Source organism: Lagopus muta, chromosome 6 (genome assembly GCF_023343835.1).
Source record: "Lagopus muta isolate bLagMut1 chromosome 6, bLagMut1 primary, whole genome shotgun sequence".
Lineage (NCBI taxonomy): Eukaryota > Metazoa > Chordata > Aves > Galliformes > Phasianidae > Lagopus > Lagopus muta.
The window spans coordinates 9,572,830-9,599,131 of record NC_064438.1 but is presented as its reverse complement, the minus strand read 5'-3'; the positions used below and the strand labels follow the sequence as shown (position 1 = coordinate 9,599,131).

Sequence of the window (26,302 nt, the reverse complement as noted above, 5' to 3'; positions counted from 1 at the left end):
CATACTTTGGTCTGACTATGGCCTCTCATCTGGGTGCCAGATAATTTGCCAAAGTTTCTAAGTGATTCAGTGAAATTAAGATGATGTCTGTACCTGGGAGGTCATGACAAGAACCTGACACACACTTAACTCCTGTGTGAACACTCATCCAGAACTACAGCATATTTACATTATGGCTATTATTGCTTTAGGACCTGATTCAGCAAAGTACTCAAACACTGACTTCAAAAGAACTTAAAAATACGCCAAACACGTGCTACAATATTTTACCAAAGTAGTGCTTTATTTGTATATTCTAGAGAGGACAGATGGAAATAGTTTTTATTTTGCCATTAAAGCTTTAAGATGCTGATTGATTACATAATCAGGACACGCTCTCCATGCTATATGTACTGATGAGGTTGAAAAACTGCTGAGCAACAAGCTGAATAAGTCCTTAATAAAACAACATTAACAATGTAGAGTTAACTCACGTAAAAGCCTGGTTTGAGAATTATCCATACCTACAACCTGATTCTTGACAGGAGACACATATTACAGCTCACCCTGCTAGGAAAGTGGTGCTAAGCCAAACCAGCCATACAACCTGGCTCCAGGCCCAGCCAGCCAGTTCAGCCAGCCCGCAACATCACAGTACTGTAAACTGTTTCAGATGGCATCAGGCCAAGCCATAGGGATAGCCAAAAGGTGGGAAGCTCATGTAAGTAAGCCCTTCTCCTTAATTCTCCTGAGCCAACTCTGTCTCCAACTCATGCACTCCAGCCAACATCCTTCCTGTGTGAGGCTGTGCCGTATCCCAGGAATGCCTGAAAAGGGAAAGCAGGAAGCAGTAGGACACAAACTGATGGGTGGAGGAAGCTCCCAAGGAGAGACTACTTGTTCCATCTGGACACAAGAAAAATTTGCGCTTTGTAGGTGTTAGTTTCCTCCTGCAGCACTTTTTACTACATATATATACCCATCAAACACGGATTTATATCCCAAGAAGGACAAATGAGACAAGCAGACATTCCCCTGGGAATAAGTCATACCAGGAGAGATGTCAATGGGTTGCTTGAAATTCCAATGAAATTCTGACTTGACCCTATGTGAATGCAAGATACCTTAATTTGTCTTCACTACTGCCTCTTTTAAGTAAAAGCCAAAGGCCAAGTTTCTACTGCCCTTGTTCATGGTGCAATAAAACATGCTGTGCAAGGGACTAGAAGGTAACTGAAAAAACAGATCCCCACACATTTGGAATTGCAACGCAAGCAGGACTCACAAGAATACAAATTGGAAGAGCTAAATCATGTGCACAGATGACCAACTCTGACCTAATGCAACCAATGGGGCAAAATCCTTCTCAGAACACATAAACAGTGGGAAAATATAGATCCTTTAGACTAACCCTCCAGTCAAAGAGGCGTTCTTCAAACCACCGTGTGTTCCTGTACCAATGACTTTCACTCAAGTAGTGCCACAAAGATCAAAGAAGCTTGTTAGGAACAATCTCTGTTACATTGGCTCTACAAAGCTTGTAAAGTGAAGAGCATCTTTCAGCTTTAGCCAAGTAAGCAAAGGACATAAGAACATATACATTCAACAGCGCAGTGCTGGCTTCTGAAGCAAACATGTGTGGTGGGTGGCTTTTGTGTGTGTTTTTCCAATCCCTGTGAAAAAGCTTTTAATTCAAATTCAAAATAGGAAATAAGAGGGCCAACTGACTGAGCATCCAGTGCAATTCACCTTGTTTATATTAGAAAAATCACAACCAATACTGCTGTGCTGTCTGAGAACTTCAAAATAAATAAATAAACTGACAAATAACAGCAACATGTTTTCTGATTCCTTTTGATCATAAGCTATTCACAGTTCACAGGAAGTTTATGCAACCCCCTCTGACTTATCTTCTAAGGCCTATTAGCCAAGAGACTCTAAGAAGAAAATGTCAGCCTGACATTCCTTTGGACAAAAAGCAATGGCTTAGCTGTGGGATAACTTCTGTAGTTCAATCATGACTTGAACAGTCAAGTTGGCTTGGAGACTCTATGAAATGCTGATAACTTGCTGGGGGGGTGCCTGTGAGCCCTGCTGCGTAGTGTTGGGAAGGAAGGGAGCTGTGAGCACTACCCAGCACCCACTCCTCCAATCACCTACATCTCACAGAAACCAAAGCCAGCAATGGCACATGTTCTCATAGGCATATAATGAGTTTGTCTTGCTTACTGCCATAAGCATAACAGCATGCAGATTTTACAAGCTGAAAACGATAAAGCTATTTTCTTCTCTATTTTGTATAGAACAGATAAACAAAATATTGCTTTGAATATATACACTTCCTTTCATTCTTGGCCCTCAGTGTGCTCTACAGAGCTGGGTAAATGTCACTGCTGTCCAGCTGCTTGGAATAAAGGAGTTAAGGATCTGTGTGTGATACTGCACACTGATCCCCTAAGAAAGACTGCATGACTGAGCTATGCCCACAAGGGTCTACTGCCTCCTATGAGATTGTATTTAGGCCCTGCAAGGCAATCAGGATCAGCCCAATTCCAAGGGGCACTGAAACATTTTCCTTCCTGGAAAACATTTTACTTGGGCATGGGAAACTGCTGAGTTTAAGCCTTTCTTCTACCTCATTTTCAGTGCCATGCAAGAAAAGAAAGTCAGCGAAAGCTGAGCAACTAGGACCAGCTTGAGACCCAAAAAAAAATTCCAAAACCAGAATACACAGTTCAAAAACATTTGGTGAATCTTCCAAGCACCTCAGTGCTTCTTGGGTTAAGCAATGAAGAGACATCCCAATGAGCCACAACCACGAGAGCAGCCCGGGGCTTGAGCTAGCACAGCTGAATTGTTTTCAGAAAGGAGGCCGTGTCTCCACACAGTGCCCCATCACGCTGTGGGGCTGTGCAGACCTCCTAGAGTCAGCTCCATGGCTCTCTGTGACAAGTTCCATTGTGCAGCACACACATCCCCTGAGCAAAATGCTGCAGACCACAGAGGAAGTAAATATGTCCCATCATTGGGAATTCAGCTCCAAGTGCTCGAGCTCCAGATGAATGCCTTAAAAGCAAGGTCATTCTTCCTCCTCCAGCTCAGTGAACTCTTCCAAAAGGAGGTGGGGGATGCCTCTGAAGACAGCTTCACATCCAAGGAAGCACTCACTTGAATCCCTGGGTCAGTCTGCTAGTAGTTACACACCCACCAGTCTCCTCTTTCACCATTAAGAGTAGAAGTTAATACTTAAGAAAAAAATAAAAAGTTAGAAGTAGTCATTTTGCTTTACTCTCATCAACACAGAAGGTTCAGAAATAAGATTTTGCTTTCTGCCATTAAGCAGAATAATTTCTTATTTTAATTATATTCTTTCCCTTCCCATTTTAAGACAAAAGAAAAGCAAGAATCAACTGTTGTTTTTTTTTAAACATCTGACTGAAAAGGGTGGAACTTGGGAAAGTACCAGTATTTTTCTTCCAAGTCTGGGAAAACTATACAGCCTATATAAGCCAGGACACTGTTATGGATATTCTTCTTTAAAAACACTGGATTAGGTCAATGTAGTCACACGATGTTCCCCATTGCTGTATACATTGCTTTAAGGGGACAGACAACTCCCTGGAACCACTGCTGCTGGCAACTGATACTATGAAAATGGTGACGTCTTGCAATGCCAGGTGAGAGGTGGTAATTCAGTGGGCAAAGAGCACATGGAGCACATGACTGTTCCCAATTCATCACACAGTTGTGCCGAGATTTAAACACATAAGTATGAGCTGCGACACTCGCAGCTGGGCATGTGTAAGCTCATTGCAAACACAGGCTAGCGCCTACCATGCTGGAAGCAGCCTATGGAAAATGTGAACCAGAAGATGCAAATCATTAATAGCACCCATCAACACTTGCTTTGGGGAAAATTCCCCATTCAAGAACAGACATGCTGATTATGACACCAGTTTTCTCATTTCCTGATGTATGAAAGTCCCATCAGTAAACATGAGATCCGCGTGCTTACCGAAAGCACAAAGCAGTGCTCTCAGTTTGCCAGAAAGATCTGAAAGGGCCTTTTTTCATGTTTACATATGGGTGAAATCTACACTGAAGGAAGCAGAGCAAGGACCCAACAAGGAGTCAGAAGAATCCAATTGGATTCCTCTGACTCCAATGCTGTTCTTGATTTTAACCCCATTCTGTTACATGACCTCAGACAACTTTCTTTACCTGGTAACAGAATACATGTTTGGTTTTCTGAAGCTCTGACAAATGACAAGCTAGCATTACTGAAGCAACACAGTAAGCTGCAATCTCATCGTGGATGTCAAACCATACGTACAGTTCCTCATGTTATACAATTCTGGACATAAACCAACCTCCAAGGCTATTTCCAGTTTCTTAACCCACTCCGCATCTATCTATTTTTTATATTCCCTCCAGGGGTCAAGCACATAGTTTTCTTCATCATCCCTAACACCGAAATCCAAAACTTTGCTCCCAATTCCCACAGTACAACAAAAGCAAAGGTAATTCGGAGGGAAAGATTTAGACCATGCTTTCTCCTGCTTGCTTATGAAATGAAATCACAGATTTGCACCATTTTTCTTAGACAGAAGTATCTGATCACACTCTAAAATATTAGATAGTTACACTGCAAGATTAAAAAAAATAAATCTACAGTATAGATTTTTAAAATCCCTTCCATCCAGCTGCATTCAGAATAAGCTCGACTGCACCTGTCTTACACAGTGGTTAAAAAGTTCCTACACAGACTGGTGTTTTATCACCAGTGTCATCTCTGATTTACTGCACTGTGACCTGGAGCAAATCTTAGCAATCCTTATAACTCATCTCTTTTAGAGCAACTTCCATGTGTAACGCTCATAACTTGCAAACCACCTGTAAGTTGTTCAAATCAGGAGTTTGCCTTCTCCATTACCAGATATCTAGGACACTCGTGGAAAGCCAGAAAGCCAACAAGATATACACTAAGACTATTTTTAAAACACCATGCCATTTTACATTCATTTGGAATGGCATCTAAAATATATAAGGAAACGTAGCCCTCCCCTGCAAGCTGCCATAAGCCACAGGTAACTGAATCTGTCTTGGTTTTGTCATCTCTAAAGATGTGGTAATAAATGAAGTTTATTAGAAATACTGTTAATATAAATGTATGAAACTTCAGAGTGGCCAGAGAATGCTGGAAGGAAAGCATTGCTGTTCTGAGAAAGAGGCTGATTTTATCTCTTTGTTTAACCACATGCTTACTACTAACCCCATTTAGGAGAATGTATTGCCATAATTCCCTAATGTTTTCACTATACAGTTCTAACAACCTCAATTTGGGCCAGGGAACAGAAAAGACATGTCATGCACACACAGTGAATGAAAGTCAACTGCTTGAACACCATCTCCTGAAAGAAGGAGCAAGCCCATTAACAAAAGAGGGTGATCACCCAGCCACCCCATATGCAGCACTGCACCTCAAGGACAACATCAACAGCAGGCATGCGAGGTGGAGAACGGAGCAGACCGCTATGACTCATGCTTTAAGTCTAGTCAGTGAAAAATCTGGCAGAAATGTATTGTTTGACTATGTCTGCACATTCCCAGGAGATTTATAGCTGCTTATTAAATCATCTGTTCCTGTTGAAACCAAAGAAATTGTATATGTTTCACTGAATTTTACATCTGGTAGAAAGACCTCTTAGCCATTAATATAGAATAGAGGTTTTTCTATTGGGTGAGCCACACAAAAGGTTTTAAAGACCTTATTTGTGACAGGAAATAAAACCTGCCAAGGGATGGGCTGGAGAGGAGACTGGAACCTGCTGCATCAGCAGATGGGTCTCCCTGCTTGCTTCTCTGCTCTGCTACGTTAACTCTCAAAGTCAGGTGGCTCTTTTGAGTGAAAAGCAGTTTCTACTGAAGATAGGAATCAAGTAATTTCTACAGAGGAAACAGTCTCATCTTAAAACCCAATGAAACAGTCAAGGAGCTGCCTTCAGCCCTGCTCTACGCATGGACACGGCAACCTGAGCTCTTGCTGGCTTTTGTACAAGTGACAGAGAAGGAAAGAGCATTTCCTTCTGTGTAGGGAGGGATATGTAGACAGCCATCTCAATCCATTCTGTTCAACTAAAGCAGGCTATTTTGTTATTTCAAAATGCTATGTAGAGCATCTCCACCCCCTACCTTTCACACGCATTATCCGCTGAAGAAACCTGCACAAACAAGCACTTTCCTTATCCCATCTTCCCTCCTCTGTTCTTACTTTTTTTGGGGTTTTTTTGCCCTTGGGTGCATCTACAGCTTAGCTCCCTGAGATAGCCATCTCTCAGCATTATTTAGTGTTATTAAGTAGAAGCTAATGTACGTTAATGTTCTGAATTCCCAGAAGGTAGGAAAAATGTGCTCATTCTATATTAACCCCTTAAAAATAAACAAAAGTCTAGGCACATTTGCTGAACACCCAAGAATGTAGAAATATTGTATCCATGGCTACTTTTGTGCTGACATTGGAGCAGGGACGTACTTTAAAAACACAGAAAAAGCCTTTCTGGGTCAAGCCAGCAGCACATCTAGCTCAAACTCCACCTCTGAAGGTGGTGAAAGGCAATGCTGGTCAGGGCAAGCCCCTGACCATAGCTGCTTTCTATCTACTTTTCTTTGTTTGAGACTGTAGACCATGGATAAGCAGGGCTGAATAGCAGAAAAATTTGCAACATTTTTCTACAGTGCATTTGTTGCTCTCCCTGAATAAACAAAATGCTCCTAAGCCTTTAAAGTGAAACACAACAGAGAGCCATGTCTGAACTGCTATACTTAGCATAAAAGTCAGCAACTTGGGAGTTTTGGAGCGTAATAATAAGGCCAGGACCCACACCAGTTCACACACACAAAATGCCCAAAGCCTACAAAGCAAGGTAGCCAAGAACCACCATGTCCATGGGTGCCACTGTGGCAGATGTGCCAGCACGCACTGGATGCAGGGGACAAGGGATGGGTTTTCAGCACGTTTCTCTTTCATGTTTTTGAAATGCTGGCTTGTTTTCCAGCAAGCTGCCTTTTACATGACCCAGATGAAGGTAGCTTGTAGATTCAGCAGGATCTACGCCATGCCAAGCTGATTTATGCAGTAAATCAGGTGTACTCTCAGAGTACAAAGGCAGAGCTCTACAAACTGTTTTATACTGTTTATTTTTTTGTCAAAAAGACAAAAACTCTCTGCCCTCATTTTCTCTCTCTTCTGTCTCTTTTGGACTGTCTTCACTCTAGCACTCTTGTTCAATGAAAAAGGAACAAACACACATGGCAAATCTGAAATCCCAGCAGCCTGTGTGAAAGCGGGAATCAGCACTTTTATGTTCAGTAGGGTACAGTCAGCCTACAACCCTACACACCCCAACCATCACTTTATTCCTGCTTGTCACAGTAACTGACTTTCTAGGGTGTCAATCAGTTGTTAATTAAAAGAATTATCAAGTGATTTTTAACAAACTGATTTACAGACTTGATCCATAATCAGGATAACAACACCACACTTGAGCCCATTCCAGGTGAGACATCATGACAAAGGCAGACCATCACTGCAACTGACTGCCCAGCAAGCTTTGGACTGGTCACATGTGACAAGTCTCACTTGGTGCTGTTGGAAAATCAAGAGCGTCATTTGATCCTGAATAATCTTCCTCATCTCTTTTGATTTGGTTCTTTTTCCTTAAGAGGGAGGCAGTTACGCTAATTAATGTAACTTTGTCCTCTGTGCCATGCACACAGTCACACCGTAACACACAGCCAGGGAACTTGGAGCAAACATGAACCCAGGCCAACTCCTTCTCTATGGTATCAGTGGGTGTCACCCCACAGACACACATCCTCAGTGATCCAGCTACGTAACACGTGATTTCATAGCACTGCAAAAGAGAGATTTGTACTGCTGAGGAAGAGGATGGGTCATTTTATTTCATGGAAAACGCACAAAAACTGCTGTCCACTTTCACTGGGGAACATTAAATGAGAAGTGATGAGACCTGGGACCATTTTCAAGTGTGAGGTGCAGAATCCCACTCAATGGTTGCTCCAATAAGAGGCTACAGAAGTAATTTATGGGGGCAAATGCTCTCTTCACCAGAACCCTTCTGTTCTTCTCAAGCAATTGTTTCATAAGAAGTGTTTCTGTGCCTTGCATCTGCAAACACTGAGAACAGCTGCCAGCCACAATAGGAAGTGGTTGACACTGACTGAGCATATTTCTGAAACCCCACCAATTCTATTCCACAAGAAGAAGAAAAAAAGATATACCAGTAACAAGAAAACCCAAGAGAATTTGATTGTCTTTATTCTGTGCCTTTGCTGAGAAGTAAGGATCTTTGTTTTCTCTCTCGGCCCTTCCTGTTATTCACAAAGGGAATTACAGACCAACCAGTTCTATAAGTGGTTGTTCCCTGAACCTTGTGGTTTAAGTCTTGGTCAAAGTAAGGTCATTCACACAGGAAGTATGACTCTTAGGTGGCAAAGCAAAGCTGTTCTGATTCCCAACAATCTAACATTTAGCTTATTTTAACTGTACTCATCTGCTGCCTCATCAGCACCTGTTCCTCTAAATGATTGAGAGGCAGACACCAGAAGAAAAAATTAGCAAAAATCCTTAGAAAGAAAGATGACCTATAGGCCAGCACAGATCTGGGGACCGGGCATTTCCACCCCACTCACACCCCTAACCTGTACTTATCACATCCATACAGGCACAGCCTACAGCCCACTGATGAGCAGGTAGCCAGGATAAGACCTTCCAAGCCCTAGACACTTGAGGGCAAAAGATTGTTCCTGTTATTAGTGTGTTCCACAAAAATGCAACCAACATACCAGCAGCTGGGTTCCAAAGCTGACCCACAGAGCATTCAGTACTGTAAATACAGACAGCACACTGGTAACCTGCCCAGTTTTAAAGCTGGAATGAAGCAGTCAAATAAGTAACAGAACATTCAAAAACCACCAGCAGTGACCAACTACACTCAACTTATTTGGTTATCACTGATGCAAAGATCTTCTATGTCTAATTATTTAAACATGCAGTTTTCCCTCAACTCCAAATCCTGGAAGCCTTGGCTTTTTGTGGGGCAATAATTTTTTGGGTGATGTTTTTGTTTCTTTTGGGGTGGAACTTCTTTGGTAAGTTCAGTGATTTCAACTCCAGCTCACATTCCATAAAACAAAACTGGGTAGGCATTGAAAGGTAGCAAGGAGTTATCAAAGCTTAATGTGTCAGAACATAAAATCTCTCCCCAGTTATAAAACGCTGAAAGCAAATTGGTCTAATCTCATATGAGTTGCTGGCATTAAAAAAAGAAGCTCTCTATGCACAATCCAGCTCACCTTCATCACAAACCTCAGAGCTCTTACTGGAACAGGAGCAAAGTAAAGAGCACGGTCATAAAGTTTTATTACTCTGATGCAGGAAAAAACTTCCAGCTTTTGAGTTAGCAGATCATTTTAAGTGGAAAACAAAATCAGTATGAGAATCCCTATTTCTTCCTCTTCTTTTGTATTCCCTCTAGTGAAAGTATTTTTTAGTCAAAGAGTGTACAGTATACGCTTGGAAAACTTTGCCTATTACTAAAATCAAACTCAAAACAAACAAACAATATCAATTTTTTGAAAGGTTTACTTGTCATGCTAAGGCCCTCAGCTTCCATTCTCAGGGATTTTCTCAAGTATTTATTTGTTCACATGGAACTATAGTCCTGAACCATCCTCTCCTCTGGCAGAATCTTTGGTCTTGCTGGGGCAACCGGCATTAAAATATTTCCAGTGACATCAGTAGGAAAAGAATTATGCAATAAATAATGTTATTAATGTTATAAATGTGTGTTTGACTGTCCCTTATAGATACTCATCTATATCAAGAATAATGAAAGAGAACACCTCACTCTCTCAGAAGACGAGGTGCAGGTTGCTTGTCATTCAGCGGATGTCACTGCTTCTCCACACTGTATGGATGCAGTTATTCTTCTCCAGTGCCCATCAGACAGCTGGGAGAGAGGCTGAGTCTTATCTCCTATTTTCTCTCCAACAACAAAATAGGAAGTGGATAGAGAGAAGAAAAAGAAACTTGTACTACTGGGTTTAAGCATTTCCATGGCTTGAGACAGTTCCTTGGCATACTGCAAGATATCCTAAACAAATCTCAGAAGTTTAAAAATGAGTAAAGACAAACTCCTCCTCCTATTAGCTCTCTACATTTCAAATCTTTGGGGTTCATGTTTCCAAGCTTTCCTGTATTGGTATGAAAGACAGACAAGGCCAAGGTTCACTGATAATGATTGAACTTCAGGAAAACAAGCCTTACAGAACAAAAAAAAAATCACTATAAAACCAGTGTAGTTGGCAAGAGTAAAAAAGATTTTTTTTTGCATTTATCACTCACCATCTCCCCCAAAACCATACTATAAGGGCACACTGTGACAAAACAATCCTAGCTCTATCTTTAAATGTTCTTAATCATGATAATTATATACAGAGCAAATGTGAACTGCTTCGCTTGCCAGCAAAACACAGCAGCAAGGGGACTACAACATGGCAGTCCTTAAAGGATGAAGAGTGAAAAAATAAATCAGCTAGCCTGGAATTTGAATACTAGAGGGCCAGACCAGCACACTCCAATGCCAGTGTCTGTACTTCTATACTTCACAACACAAATGAGAGACTTCTATTAACTGTGGTTTCAATGACAGCTTTCTCTTCCTGACTGAAAGCTGGCAATGACTTCTTGCAGGCTACTGACACCATCCTGAGAGCATGACGCAGCTGTAGTCTCCCAGGGGAAGATGGGCATTCAGGATATGACACATTCTGCAGACACCACAACCTACTTACCCCAACTTCCACTCCTCTTCCCATCATTCCTGGAGATGAATATCAATAATTTAGAAGGGTCCCACCAACTTAGTACATGAGGTTTCACACTACCAAAATTTTCTGTTACCATTTCAGAGCAAATATCAGCACATTCATCTACACATCAGTCTTCCCTTGCTAGGCTACTGTGTTGGGGAACAGTGTTTCTTTTCAGTAGTTCTACTTATAACCCACTTTATAGCCATTCCTGCAATAAGTTTCCAACTAAATTTTCACGTGCTATCTATATTTCATTCCCTAACAATGTCCCTCAATTGCAAAAAGCACACGCTACCAAAAGCCTTTCTTCCAGATCAAACTGCAAGCAAACAAGCTGCTGTATGCTCTTGACCTAAACAGTCTGATCAGAACACTTACAAAATAAATACACAAAACCCCCAAATGCAGTGGCTTCATCCCAGTCCCCAGGGAACATCTGTGTACATCTCATAATCCTGAGAGAGAAGGGTGTATCTGATGTTCCCTTCTCTGGAGAGGCCCCAAGCTACAGATGGTGGCTGTGTGAAAGTACACTGTTGAGGCACAGCTCAGCCTGTGATTATTTCTCGTTGGATGTACAGCTCCCTTTGAATTCTCTCATAATTACAACAGCCTTGTGCACACATGTTCATTGCCCAAACTGTGGGTGGGAGACGCATCTGGCTCCAGCTCTCTGAAAACGTTATAACTTAGTTCTCAAGACCACTGAAAACAAGCATGGGCTTTTCTATTGGCTTCACCAGACTCATATTCTTCCATTTAAAGAGCACCAGAACCACACTGAATATTTCTATTCAAACGTAGAGTCCACCAGGCTAATATTGCAAGACTAGGAGAATAAACTGCTCAGCCAGCTTTTTCCACATGCTGGCAAGGCAGATCTCACTCACTGCACTCGGTGTTCATTTCCTCCTGATTGACTCAAGAGCAATTTAGACAGAAACTAGTTGTGAGTAAATCCTAGATTGGAAATTAGAATATTTCTAACCCATATACCAGCAAAGAATTGGAACAGCTTTCCAACAGGCAGAACCACAGGTTTAAAATGGTATGTGCTGTGTAGTTCGTAAGGGATACGTTCACCTCCCAAGCATTGGCACTGATGGCCCAAAAGGACTCTCCTGGGGTTGCCAGCATCTGGGGCACCAGTGGTGAAGGGCAAGCATGTAACCTCCCCACAGCAGGGACATGCATGCACAGCAATCCTTGGCAGCACTTCAGCCTCACGTTACTCTGCCTGCTGAGGCAAAAGCCAGAAATATCAGCCAAAACTGGAGTCCGGTTTTGAAAATGTTCTATTTTGTTTTTTGGAAATTCACTCTTCATTCTTATAAACCATCTTTTCAAACAGGAGAAAAATACATTTTTTCTTTCTTTTCTCTTCTTAGCTAGAGATTGAAATTCTGGGAGTTGCGTTCAGCTAAAGAGAGACACCAATAATCAGGCGCATTGTATGAAGTTTCAGAAGTTATTGCAGACTCTGCAGATTAACACATGGATGCACAAGCCAGAAGCCAGACATATATATAGCCAGACTGCAAGCCAGAAGCGAGACATATAGTAAACTGAAATCAAGCATTCAACTTCCAAATACAGTTTCTCAAAATGGTATAAAACTCACAGTCAGATGTATAAAGGTAATGGGGAACTGGCTTCCTCAGACATAGAAAAAGCTAAGGTAATCAGTGAGTGCTTTGCCTCAGTCTTCACAGGTGGTCAGGCTTCCTGTGCCTGCGGGACCATGGGCCTCTAGGTGACGGTGTGGAGAGTGGTTTCTGTCCCACTGTAACAGTGAAACAAGTCCGAGTCCTCCTCATGAAACTAAGGACTAACTAACTAACTAAACGTGCATAAATCCATGGGGCCAGATAATACCCATCCTAGGGTTCTGAAAGAGATGGCTGATGTGGTTGCTGAGTCGCTTTCCATCATATCTGAAAAATAATGGCTGTCTGGTGAAGCCTCTGGTGACTGGAAAAACAGAAATGTTACTCCCATTTTTAAGAAAGGGAGAAAGAAAGATCCAGGGAACTACCAGTCAGTAAGCCTCACCTCTGTGCCTGGAAAGAACATGGAGCAGATCCTCCTAGAAGCCATGTTAAGGCACAGATGAGACAAGGAGGTGATTTGAGACAGCCAACATGGTTTCACCAATGGCAGATCATGCCTGAGGAATCTGATGGCCTTCTATGATGGAGTGACAGCTTGGGTGGATGGGGTAAGGGCGGTGAATGTCATCTACCTGGACTTCTGCAAAGTCTTTGACATGGTCCTTCACCACATCCTTCCTTTAAATTGGAGAGGTGTGGATTTGAAGGATGGACTGTTTGATGGATTAGGAATTGGCTGGATGGACGCAGCCAAAGGGTTGTGATCAATGGCTCTGTGTCAGGATGGAGGTTGGTGTTCCTCAGGGGTCGGTCTTGGGACCGGTGCTTTTGAACATCTTCATCAGTGACATAGATGATGGCATCGAGTGAACCCTCAGCAAGTTTGTGGATGACACCAAGCTGAGGGGTGCAGTTGATACCTTGGAAGGATGGGACCTGGACAGGCTGGAGAAGCGAGCACATGAAAACCTAATGAGGTTCAATAAGGCCAAGTGCAGAGTGCTGCACATGGGTTGGGACAATCCCAGGTATTCATACAAACACTGGGGGAACTTTGAGAGCAGCCCTGCAGAGAAGGACTTTGGGGTCCTGGTGGATGAGAAGCTGGACGTGAACCGGCAGTGTGTGCTTGAAGCCCAGAAGGCCAACTATGATTCTATGATATAGTTGGCATATACTATATGAGATATCAGAAAACCAAGATACTGTTTCTAGAGAAAAATCAGTCTGTTTCGGGAGAGATGATAGCTTATACACAGCCCTTTGTTTTCTAAATAACTCACAGCATTGTTTCAAATTCCAGAAATCAGAGATTTTCTAGAAAATAACAGTGCCACCAATGTCTAGTGGAGATGGAGAATAGATGAACTAGATATTTCCATGGATGTTAAAATGGAGAAGAATAGTGGAGCAAGTTGTATTGCTTCCAACATTTTGTTCATTGCTGAAATATTTTGCTTGTAAATAATAAAGGACATTTTTCTACAACATTTTATGAAATACGTTGCAAGGAAGAAGAGAGATCGTGTATGTTTTCTTGATGAAGAAGCCTTCAGGTTCCAAATTCTGTCTACACTGATCAGGTTTGACACTACCTGTTTCCTTCAAAAACCTAAACTCAGTTTCCCCAAAGGCATTCTGACCTTCAAATACTTGTACATAATACTTAACACATTCAAAAAGTCTAAAGCATAATAAAGAAAAGCAATGCTCAGCAAAGAACACACGCCATATGGGAATGTAGGTGATTTGGATTGGAATCCAGAAGTTTAAATCTTCAGATTTCTGGGCATAGAGAAATTAGCCAGGGCCTGTCACACACAAGTAAACTTTCTCACAAGGTTTACAACACAGGAAATGTTGGGACTAGGAACAACAAATACAAATGCAAGGAGATAGTGTATATCTGAAACTAATCAGGTACTAACCATCTGAGAAAGATCAACTTCCTACACATGGGTTCTTTACCAGAGAGGGTAAAGCACTCTACTCTCAAATAACAGATGCGAGCGGCACATCGATTAAGATTTAAGACATCTTTGAGTATTCTGCTCGTTTTCTTCATACATTCAATTCATGCATGGTTCAGCTTCCATACTGAAACAAAATCAAGTGCTTTGCTATGAGCTTCTCCATTGGAGCAGCAAGATTCAGGTACTCCCTTAATTTAAAAATAATAATAATTAAATAAAATAATCAGTAAGTCACTGTATTAAAAAACACCATGCCTAGAGCAAGCGCTTGAAACAACTGAAATGGGAGGATGTGAAGACAAAAGTGTTCTTCAGAAGAGAGTGAAGCCAAAAGCAAAAAGAAAGATGACAAAAAATACAAACACAGAAGCAGAGACCAACTGCATCTATAAGACTGCGAGATAAGGCATACTCTTACATGCCAATTTCTTCTCAAACAACTTGTGATTTGGGAGCATGTAATAATACTCAGCAACGCTGAAAGCAGCCTGCTGCACTTCAGAATATTCCACAGTATTCTCTATTGCTTCCTGCAGATATTCTGATTTGCTGGCTGTAACTCAGGATCTTGGGATTTTGCTCTCGATGCTAATTCTTACTGAAGTATTAGCTTTTCAGGTGCTCTCTGATACATCCCTGACAGAATTCCCAGTGTCTGCTAAACACATTCTCTCTCAAGTTACATCTCTAACAGGTTAGTTTGTGCTGCAAAGCCACAGGACAGCTCCAATTCAGAGCAGTTTTGCTGGAGGCATTACCTGCATAGCCAAAAGCTGTGCTGATTGCTTCCCAATAGAAAAAATGAAAGTATTTCAAGCCCACAAGGGTGAAATGCCATTCATCCAAGTCATCGCACCATGTGTAGCCTGGGAAGAACACAGGGATGCCATTAGACTCCCAAAGAAGCTGTGGATGACCCCTTCTTGGAGGCCACACTGGATGCATGCCTGGGCAGCCTCATCTAGTGGTTGGCAAGCCCATGGCAGGGGAACTGAAATTGGATGAATTTTAAGGTCCCTTCTAACCCAAGCCATTCTATGAAGTTGCTGAAAGTAGTTTGCACTGAAATTTGAAAGGTAAAAACTTCCAATGCAATCAGTTCAGAGCCAACTCCACTCAAGGAATAATGGCCAGCTCCTTCCAGGAGTGGAATTTCTTCAGTTGGAAAGGCCAACAGACCTCCCATTGCCAGGATTCTGATAGGCAAGCTCCCAAAAAACTCTCAAAGACCTGCTCAACGTCACTACATTTTCTCAGAGACAACTACATAACAGGTATTTCAGCTGCTGGAGAGCAACTACAAAATACCCACCAAGATAAAATTTGAACAAAATAAATATAGCTCACTGTACAGTTATTTCCAGCTTCAGTCAGAATAACACAGCTGCACGTGGAAAAATCACTTGGGTGCTGGAAGTGCACAAGCCCTAAGCCTTTTCTCTCTTTTTTTGTTTGTTATTTTTTCCTTTCTCCTTAGTTCTGAACAATGAAGTATGTCCTTTATATGCCATAGATTTGCTACCAGCTCCTCTGGCTTGTGCTTGTAGTATCAGCTAGCAGATTCAATTTCACTAATGACATTTGTAATGCTCTTCTTCCCGCTCTATAAAACAGACCCCAACAGCCTTTCACAGTCACACTTCAGACAACGACACCAGCAGTATTCTACCTATCACTACAACTCTGAATAATAGAATCACTTCAAATTCTTCTCATCTTTCTTCTGGTCATTTTGCTGACGTCAAGTTTTGGGGACCCATTCTACACAGTACTGTCTTTGCCATATACCAAAGTTAGTAAAATTGCTCATCTGCTTTATACATTTCCCCTGCAAGCATGTATGGATTTGCCTCTTGCCCTTGATATTTTTTTTTTTTGTTTCAAAAATAGTTCATTATCTTTCTTTGAATTACTCCTTTAAAGATATTCATTTGTCATGGTGATAACATTTGCAGCTGGATTACTGGATTACCATGAATCTTCATGTCACCCAGTATTTTCCTTTCACGATTCTCTCCTCAGTTTGGCCAATTTTGTAGAGTAATCATAGCAGGGAACAACTTTCATTCTACATTTTCATCAGCATTTAGAATGGCAGGCCTGGAGATGAAAACACAGATGCAGGAAGAACGCATTTTTGCATCTTCTGCACATATCATCCTTCCACAAAATGAAACATAAATGTTTGCACTGGGCACAAGGATGAGAACTATTTAAAAAAAAAAAAAAAAAGCTGAAGCAGGTTTTGCTCTATGCCCATAGACCTCACACACAGCAGCTGAGACACGCTAGCTATAAACTCCTTAAAACTATTGCTGTTAATGTGGTTTCCTCTGACCAAGAAGGTCAGGGATTTTTTTTGGCCAAGAACCTTAATGACCTAAAAGCACTAAAGACAAACCTTTTTCAGCTATTTGTCTGCATTCTTCAGGCATGAGGAAATGAAGGGGAAGCACTGAATTATGTAAAGCTATGGAGAAAAAAAAAAAAAAAAAGACATTCCATGCTACAAAACTATTGAAGTTAGCATTTTGTTTATATTCTGGGATACAAAAAATGTTGTCTCCCATGTGTGTTGAGGATTCCCATATATAATTTTTCCAAGATCAATACCATGATGTTCAAGTCCCATCACTCCATGACCTTTGAGAATTGCTTAGGGGGTTGTATTTTTGACCACCTTCTAGCATACTGTGCATGAATGAGGGTTAACATGTATTTCTCCCCCACTTGTTCAGTTTTTACAGCTGGCTTTTTCCAAAGGAAAAGGTACTTTTGTTATTTCTTCCCCCCACGCACTATTAATGTGTGTAAAATGACCAAGAAATCAGGCACCAAATACTAATTGGTACATGTAGGCAATGCTGGAGTATGTATAAAGGTAATAAAAGTCAGCCATTGGAAAATACTTCCATAGAGACCATGGACTTGGCTAGCAAACAGCATGGCACAGCAGCAAAATGCAAGGAAAAGCAGACGATGATGTGGTTTGCCATGTCATCTAGACTCCTTCCAGTGCCACTAATGGGCAGGGTGATAGGTCTAGATATAGCCAGGCCTGTTTCCAAGCTAAAATCCCCAAAGTTCCTGAAATAAAATAGGAGCGCATTTCTCCCTCTTACTCATGCATACTTCACAAACCTCTGGAGACTGCTCTGCAAACTGGAACAATAAAACAAAATGTCAAGACAATAAATGGAGCATTGGAGCTCTGCTATTTGTTAGAGGAAGGGTTTTTTTTGTTTTTGTTTTTTTTTAACTTGAAGGCAGTAACTTCTTTCCCTTTAACAAACAGCAAAGCGATGCAAAGTATCATCTTTTGGAATGACCTAAAAGAAGAAAATGGAGCAGCACAACATTTCTTGGTTGGATCAGTTCCTTTCAAAAACTTCAAAAGGAAATCCACCCAGCTACAGGTATATCTTAATATTTTCATGACTATGATTCTGTAGTGTCACAGCAAATACTACTCTTACATTAGTTTAGAAATAGCAGGAATCTGTTGTTTGTTCTGTTTTTTGTTTTTTGTTTTTTAATAATCTGAAGAAACTTATCATAGTTAGACCTCTGCTCCTCAACTCCTATTATAATCCTAGAAAGCCCAACTTTTGCAGTACATCAGCAGTGAAATGGTTAAAGCTTTGTTCTCATTTACACAGTAACAGTTAGGTCTATCCTTTATCTTATTCTCCCTTTTCTTCGAGCTAGAAAATTTCGCTACTATTTACCTACAGGCTTTGCTTAGAATTGCAAGTTTAATTTCTGAAAGAAAATAATAGTGCTTATGCAAAAGTAGAAAAGCAAAGACCTTATTAAAGTACAGTAAAAGTATCACAGAGTTAGCTCTGGTAGAGACTCAGAAATCTAGCTTCATCTTTGGCGTAGGCAACTAACTTCACTCATACAAGTTATTTGATTTCCTTCTGCTTTGACTTTTTAAATCTACAAAATGAAGATAGTAACTAAAGTTACTAAAAAAGTAACTAAAGTAAAGGACAAGACAATACTCAGAGCTTCATTCTTTGCTTTTAACCGATGCTTGGATGAAACAAAAAACTTCACGTTAAACAATTTAATGCAATGGAAAGTGCAACAATGACAGCAGAGCAGCAAGGTCCTTGGCTGCAGCAAGTGAGGATTTGCTCAAACACAACAGCCATGGGTGCAGAAACAGAGAGCTGCTTACCTGCAGAAGGCCTTAAGTACACAGGGATCTCCAGAGAGACACCCTTCCCTCCATTGCCAACCCTTAAATGACATCTGGAAGGGTTGCATCCTGGCTCCACCCCTTCCAGTCACTCAACTGCATTGCAAACATCTGAGCTCCCTTGGGATGGCCCTGCTTTCCCACCAGGTGCTCCATCACTGCTTCAAGCCATTACTTAGCATTTCCACTACACAATAAGGGTAACGATATATCCATAGAAAAAGCAGTTGCTGAGTTTGTTTCTCCTTCATTTAGGCCTCTCTACTGCTTCAATCACTTCAGAAACTTTTCTGGCATAAACTTAATTCCACAAAGTTTCGATGGCTCTGATCAGCTTTGTAAAGCACTTCGGAGCGATAAAAAGCACTGTAGTGAAACTATGAGTTACTGCTTGTACTATAACAATCTGAAGACTTCAGAACACACACGAAACATCTAAAGCTTTCATTGACTTGACCACTGCTGTCATATGATATTCTTCATATTTCAAAGTCTTTACAATTAATAACTAAGGGCCTTGCAACACCTTTGAAAAACAAATAGTGAAAAGTGGGCTGTGACACAAATTGCTTCATCTACTGCTTGAAATACAGCTGTCTCCGGAGCAAAGAAAAATATCCATTTAACATTAAAAAGCCACACAAGTACAGAGGAAGTAGGGGAAAAAAATATTATTGTAGCCATTTAGAGCAAGAGGGGAAATTTGTGGAGGCAAAAGTGTAGTTAACCAAACCAGAATTTAAATAGTACCCTGTGCTCAATGCCAAATTGGACAGAAATATCCCATGTTTCCAAATTTGGTAATCTTCCAGTATAAGTCAAAAGAGTTGTGTCCAACAAGTCCCTATACAGGCTGATAAGGATGGAAAGGAAGCTTTTTTTGGTTTAATTTATGAGCTAACTTAATCTGTACTGTTCACAATTGCTTAGTAGCATTGGTGGCCTGAGATCACATTGTCTTTAGATGACGTTTAACATTGCAGGGCAATCACTATTACATTTTCTTAAGCTCAGAGTTGCAAGAACTATTGCTTAAATCTAAGAAATGCACTAACTCCACATGCAGAAAGGCACATGTATTCAGTCACTAATCTATGTTGTCTGCAAACCATGGTCTCCAACAGGGCTACACCTTTAGCTGCTTCTTGGACAACTGATAGATATCTTCTTAATTTAGGGTACATATGCCATACACTGAAACACAGAACTGAACATGCCCTTGTGAGGTCTCCTACCCACATAGGGAGCCTATCGCAGTGCTTTTTAGCACATGAAAAACTGTTTAGCCAGAAAGTCTTAGAGGACCTTACAAAAACTAGTTTCACATCACACCTTTTGCTTTGCCAAACCCACCAGTCCTAACTCAAAGCCAGATTTCACACCGTTTCATATTTTTAAGTTAAAACATTCCGATGCTGGAATTTTCTAGCTCTTTTATATACAGCAAAGTAAGAAAATTTGTGAGAAGGGTGCTTTCCTTTATCAGTCTTACAAACAATACAGCAAAAAAGACAGAGGTTCAACCTGATGGTAAGGAAGAGCACTGTAGGTGGTCATTCACAAATTCCATCCAAGACCACACTCCCCGTTTCCCCAGGAACAGCCTGCAGCACAAATGGAGCAGAAACCCAAATCAGTACGGGTACTTAGGACTGCACTCTCAGCTGAACAGCAAGCGGGCATCACTCAGCCTTAAAGAGGAATATATCAACCCCAATCTTTGAAGTAGCAACCGTGCAAGAATGCACGTTCGTCTCTGTTTTTCAATTCACTTGGTGTTACTGTTGAACAAAGCATAGAAAACTATCAGTGGATCAGATTTCCAAATAGTTGACAGAGACCCTCAGAAGATTTAACTTCATTTTCACTGTCTTGCTGTGGTGGTTTTTTCCGTCCCCACTTCTTCATTATCCTTGTCTAAAAAACTCAATATCATGCTCTTTGCAGGCACTTGCATTTTGCTGAAATAATGCAAATACTCATAGAGCTCAAGGTTCAAACTTCTATTTCTCCTATTTTAAACAACAAACCCTATAAAAAATAAGTGCAAGTCACATTTTCAGGATTATAGATGGGATTTTGGTCCCAAATATGCAGTTGGCATTTGGCTTGGTGTAAAGGCATGCACAAACCACCTGAGGGTGGAGCAGCTGTAGGGGTAGGGGCAGGTCACAAACTGTCCAAACTAAGGAGACTTTTCAGGAGCAATTGCCCCAGGTCAGAGAACAGCTCTGAGGAAAACAAGTGGTGCACTAAAACCATTCCCATTCAGTCTCACAACTCACAAGTTGAGACCTCTTTCAAAGTTCTCTCTCCCTCTAGTATACCTTCTTCCTCCATTTGAATTAAGAAATGCCACCAGGCCTGGCCTCTTGGTTAAACCATCGCCTACCATCAGCTAACACAGAAAGGAGAACTTCCAGAGTAGCAACAAATCTAGTATGATGCTGAAAGAAGCACAATAAAACGTTTGCATGATAGGCTGTGTAGAAGCGCCTACAAGAAGGCAGAAAAGGCCCAGAAAAATTACTGGGGGAGAAAACCAGCAGCTTACTTTGCCAACCCACATCCCCTTCACAACAAAGAGGCAGCTCACATGCTATGCTACTGACCCTAAATAGAAGTGCCATTGCAGAAATGAAAGCATGGCTGAGGATGTAAATAAGGCTCCCGCTACCTACTCATTTTTCTTATTCTGTCTGTATTTCATCCACATGGGTAAAAATATTTGACCCAAGTGAAACCCATTTACACTATAAAAAAGTGGATTTTGCAAATGTTGTGGCTAGATTTCCTCAAGGGCACTAACATCACTCCAGAAAGTCAAGCAGGAGGCATATGTAAAAAGCTTTCCTCAAGGGCACTAACATCACTCCAGAAAGTCAAGCAGGAGGCATATGTGAAAAGCTAACAGAATCCAAGGGAGTGAGAAAGAAATAACATAATTTGAAAGGTTCTTCCAGAGAAACTGTTATCTAAAACCTAATTTAACCTGAAACCTTGAGAGCACAGTAAACGGGCATGTGAGACCAATGCACCGTTTCCTATTAGGAAGCTGCCAAACAGATTTGTTACACATTTATTATAGAAGTGAAATAAGGTACTCACACAGCGTGATTAACTATAAACATATTTGTACTCTTTTCTTTAAATTAAAGCGTAACCTGATAGAAGCTACAATTACTAGGCAATAAGAAACATGGTGAGAAAAAGTCAGAACTTCTGCTGCATCACAAAAATAATGTAACAGTGCCCTTGTGTAGTGTTGCTTTAACAGGCCTATAAAGCCCATGGGCTTTGAGCCTCTAACAACAGTGCCAAGCTGGCAGTCAGTGAATTGAAGGCGAATTGGAGGGTCCAGAAACTCTGAGGGAGTAGTTGTCAGTACTCTTTGCTGGGTCATATGTTGTTGCCATTCCTTTCCTTTAAGGTTTCACCTCATGTTTGGCAGAGCCACGTGGTTGCAGCTCTTTCCAATGTCAACACCTTTTCTTCGCTTGGCTAGAGGTGTCAGCGCTGACCAAACATGAGGTACTGCCTTCCTAAGTTCAGAGCTCCCTGAGTCACATGCAGTCCTCAGGCTCAATCTTCTGCTGACTGCAGCTTCACAGTAGAACTGCCATCAGCCTTCAGAGTACTATTTCAGGCCACCACACCTTTTTCAGGTCAGGAAAGAAATGCAATAGACTGAAAAGGTACATCTCAGAGAAGGTAGCTTACTATGAGCATTTAGGAACTTTTGCTCCTTTCATGTGCAGATCCCAGGAATATGTGGAGAGACATCAATTATCTCTTCAAAATCACAAACATCCTGAGGTTACAGGTAATTGACTCGCTAAGTCTCTCCAGTGAGCCAGTAACAACGCGGGTCATAGAACACAAGAGTCACAAGTTAGTATCTCTTTACCAGGGTTTATATCTTTCTATAGACATTGCACTTGATAGTAGATGCATCTGGAAAAGAAGACAGAATCAAGATTCTCTTCTGAGGAAGGACGGGTGGTTATTCCCAGAGTGGATAAAAATCAAAGAGATAAGAGTGTAACACTGACATTACAGAATAAAGATGTTCTTTTCTGAATGAGTATGAGAACAAAAGGAAAGCAGATATTTAGGAGTAAAATTGTTTTAAGAAAGAGGTATTTTTCTCTTTTAGTAGGCATACACAGGTATGTATAAATGGGTAACTAACACTGAAAGGAAAACACCGATATTGCTGAGTTTTGCTTGCAATGCTTGATCATATTCCTAAAGTGAAGATCCTGAGTTCTCTTTAAGAAAATCAAATGGATATTTTATTGTTAATCAAGCCCAAGCCACTCTGAGGACTTCTGTATCTGGTTCAAGCTGACTTTAATGGAAAATGAACATATAACTCTCATCAGTGACTTAGAAAATCTCAGCAGGGTTATGCAAAAAGCCCAAGCATTTTTTCATCTGTTTGAATCCAGCCCAGTTAAGGCTTCGCAGAGAGATGAGAATTCATAATTAAAGATAGGAGAGTGTGAAGATGGAATCTTTATCTCCCAACTCCCTGGTCAGAATGAATTATTGGGATAACCGAAACACCTGCATGTTAACTTGTGCATTAAAGTTAACCTTTATTTACACCAATAAAAAGGAGCTTACACCTAATTTAGTACAGAAAATGCTGCTTGGACACATTATCTTTTGAATAATAATAAAGATACGTAGAAGGTAAACCTGGGCTGCATGCGGACATCTACAAGTGCATCTTTACTTCTTGGCATAATTTTATAAATGGAGGTGAGAGTAGCAGATACAAAACAACTGCTGATTTTTTACCAGAGAGAATGGCTACGATTAAGTCTCAAAATATCAAACATAAAAAGATACAGAAGAACTCACACATTGAAGAAAAAAATGGACTATTAATATATTTCTATATATAATTTAGCCCGTTATTATATATTTGAGATTTAGTAGATAAGAAATACTTAGAAATATTAAGAGTGTAAACTATTATGTTAATCTTACCACCTAACCATACAAATCTTGAAATCAAGTCACATTACTTTCTGGCTGAAAACAAGCATCCATGTATTTTCAAGCAGTGAAGGGCAGGCTCTATCGCAGGCTAAAAGGAACTATTCTGGGTAGGTACTTACAGTTCATGATGAAAGAAAATAATTCACCTCACAGTATATTTCCTTAAATTGCAATTAAAATTAAAAGGTTTTATCAGTTTCCAGGATTACTTTCCTGAACTTTCTCATCTGCATTTGTCCTTTCCCACCAGAGTTAGTTGGAATCTTCTATTCATTAACGCTGTTAGGTGCTTTAAGATTTACAAGTAAAGATGCTACATTACATCTTTAAAAGATGCATGCATTGTGTGAATGAAACGTGCCATCTCATCATCTTTTTGCCACTTCAAATGTGTCTGAACTCAGCTTCCGATTGTTGTTTTGCTGTTGTTTGTAAGTCATTTGTCCTACACCAGAAACCACTAATCTTCATTTGCTTCAGAAGTCCTATAACTCCAATTAAAACCCACATGCTAAATCCTAGAGATTAAAATAACACATCCTCATTAGTGCTGAGCGTTGGGTGTGTGCATCCAGATTTTAGAAGTTGTGGAGGTAAGTCCCTTTCTTGTGTATTAAAAATATGTCCATCCTATGTATGTCAACGAGTCTTGGATAAAAAAGAAAAGCGTCATACTGGCATTTAGTGTCATGCTAAGCTTCTATAAAAAATTTCCTTCAAAACAACGGACACATTCTTGCCTTTTACCTTTCAGCTAACAAAGAGGAAGGGGACTGGGAGGAAAGGCCTGGTCTCAATGAAAAGTTATAGCAAAAAAATAATGTGCCAGGCAATCAAGGGTTGAGTAGATAGTGCCTAGATGCTGGGATAATTCACCTAGTCCACATCACACTGCTTTGTGTGGTCTCCACCCCAGCTAACCTTGTGACTACATGTTTATCTGGGCTGGACAAAAAGATTTGTTTGCCAACCTGTTCTGCTGCATAGCATAAGGGAAAGGGAAAAGGAAATTTTGGTCCAAGACAAAGCATTAAACTATCCAGGACTGGATTCCTGCTGTTTTATTCATTATCTATAGGCTCATTAATGTGTAGGCTCCTTGAAATTCATCACGTATTTTAAATTCTCACATGAATATGCCACTGAATTTAATTATTGTGTTTATGCATCATACTTGAAAGCTCAGATTCACTTTTAGGGGGCAAAAGCCCCTATCACCTCTCAAAATTTAAGAACAGGCCAGATTCTTTCTTCCATCACATCTCAGCCTACCCAAAGTAGTTCTTAGTAGACCCTTGTATGCCAAAAATTGCAGTAAAAAAAAAAAAAAGACAAGGGATTGAAATATTGATCTAAAAAAAAAAAAAGAAAGAGACAAAGAGTCCTCTCTATCTTATATGCTATGCTTTGATGCTAGGTACCGTCCTCTTCACTATTTCTGTTGGCAGATATACCACAATATACAGTGATACACCTAACTGAAAAGATGAGACAGTCATTTCCCCTCACCCATATATTCTGTCTTCCTGTCTCTGTGCCAGGGAACAATCTACTCTCATGGAAATGGATGGATGAAAAACAATTTTTTTTTTCTTTTGATTTTTTTTTCTCATAATATTTACCCTTCACTGTTACTCTCTCTCTGAAAAGTTATTGGCACTGTTTCATTTGGGAAATATCATCTTAACTCCACATCCATCAGCTTCTCTTTTAGTTCCTTCAACTCAAAGATAATTGCCTCAGTGGGAGAGAACTCAATAGCAAAGAAAGACAGAACTAAAGCTGAATCTTGATTACATCTTATGTGATGCTGGCGTTAAAGAGTACAGTACAATGACATCTCCCTTAGTGTTCTTGTAAATACAAATCTGAACATCAGAACCAATCAAGCAGAGGACTATGTCACCAACTGAGGGCTTGCAGCACAAACATCTGATTCCAGGGAACACTGAGGATGAACGAGATAGCCCAATGTTCATAGCAGACTGAAGAATCTTCCTGTTACCATTTATCCTCTTTGTAGGTCCCAATGAACCTCAAACAAAAAGTCAAAATGTGATCCACAAAATCTAGATCACACAGCCACACGCAGCCTAGATGCAGTGGCAGCACAACTAGAGAGGGAGGATCAAGGACTTGAAGGAAAAATAAGAAACACATTAAGAAAGTAAAAGAGAAAGAAATGACAAATGCTTTCCTGGGAGTTGGCAGGCAAGCTTCCCTGAAGCACAAGGCTTTAAATGAAGCTGAAGTTGCATGCAAAGACATAACTTGTGGCCACAGGAGAAGCAGGACAGTCCAACGATGCAGAGCCCCCAGCTCACTGTGGCACTGGATAAGATAGCCCTGTCACCTGGCAATGATATCTCCCTTTGCTTCCCAGACCTGGGGATGTCTCCAGGGAGAAAAAGCAATTATTCTATGGGCTGCTTTGCTACTATAGCAGCAAAAGCCTCAAAGGGTCCTTCTTCCAAGTTGTTGTCAAACAATACCAGCTAAGGGCAGCTATGGCAGCCCAGGTGCAGTCTCAGACTTCCTATTCAAACAGTCCATGTGAAGTCTTAACTTCTACTTGTCCTTGGGATAGAGGAACAGAACTTGGAGCAGCTCTCTCAGAGCAGAGCAAC

General features: G+C 40.8%; 1 protein-coding gene across 3 annotated transcripts in view; it reads right to left on the bottom strand.

Moving 5' to 3' along the window:
* Positions 1-26,302, bottom strand: part of DENND2B (DENN domain containing 2B) — a 153,540-nt gene that overhangs the window by 120,434 nt on the left and 6,804 nt on the right. Inside the window, exon 1 of one of the 3 annotated variants that reach the window (XM_048947410.1) lies at positions 18,645-18,663. The exons of the other annotated variants lie outside the window; for them this stretch is intronic. The gene's annotated coding sequence lies outside the window, so the exon portion shown is untranslated. Of the gene's footprint in view, positions 1-18,644; positions 18,664-26,302 lie in introns of those variants that run through there. 3 annotated transcript variants of the gene reach the window in all.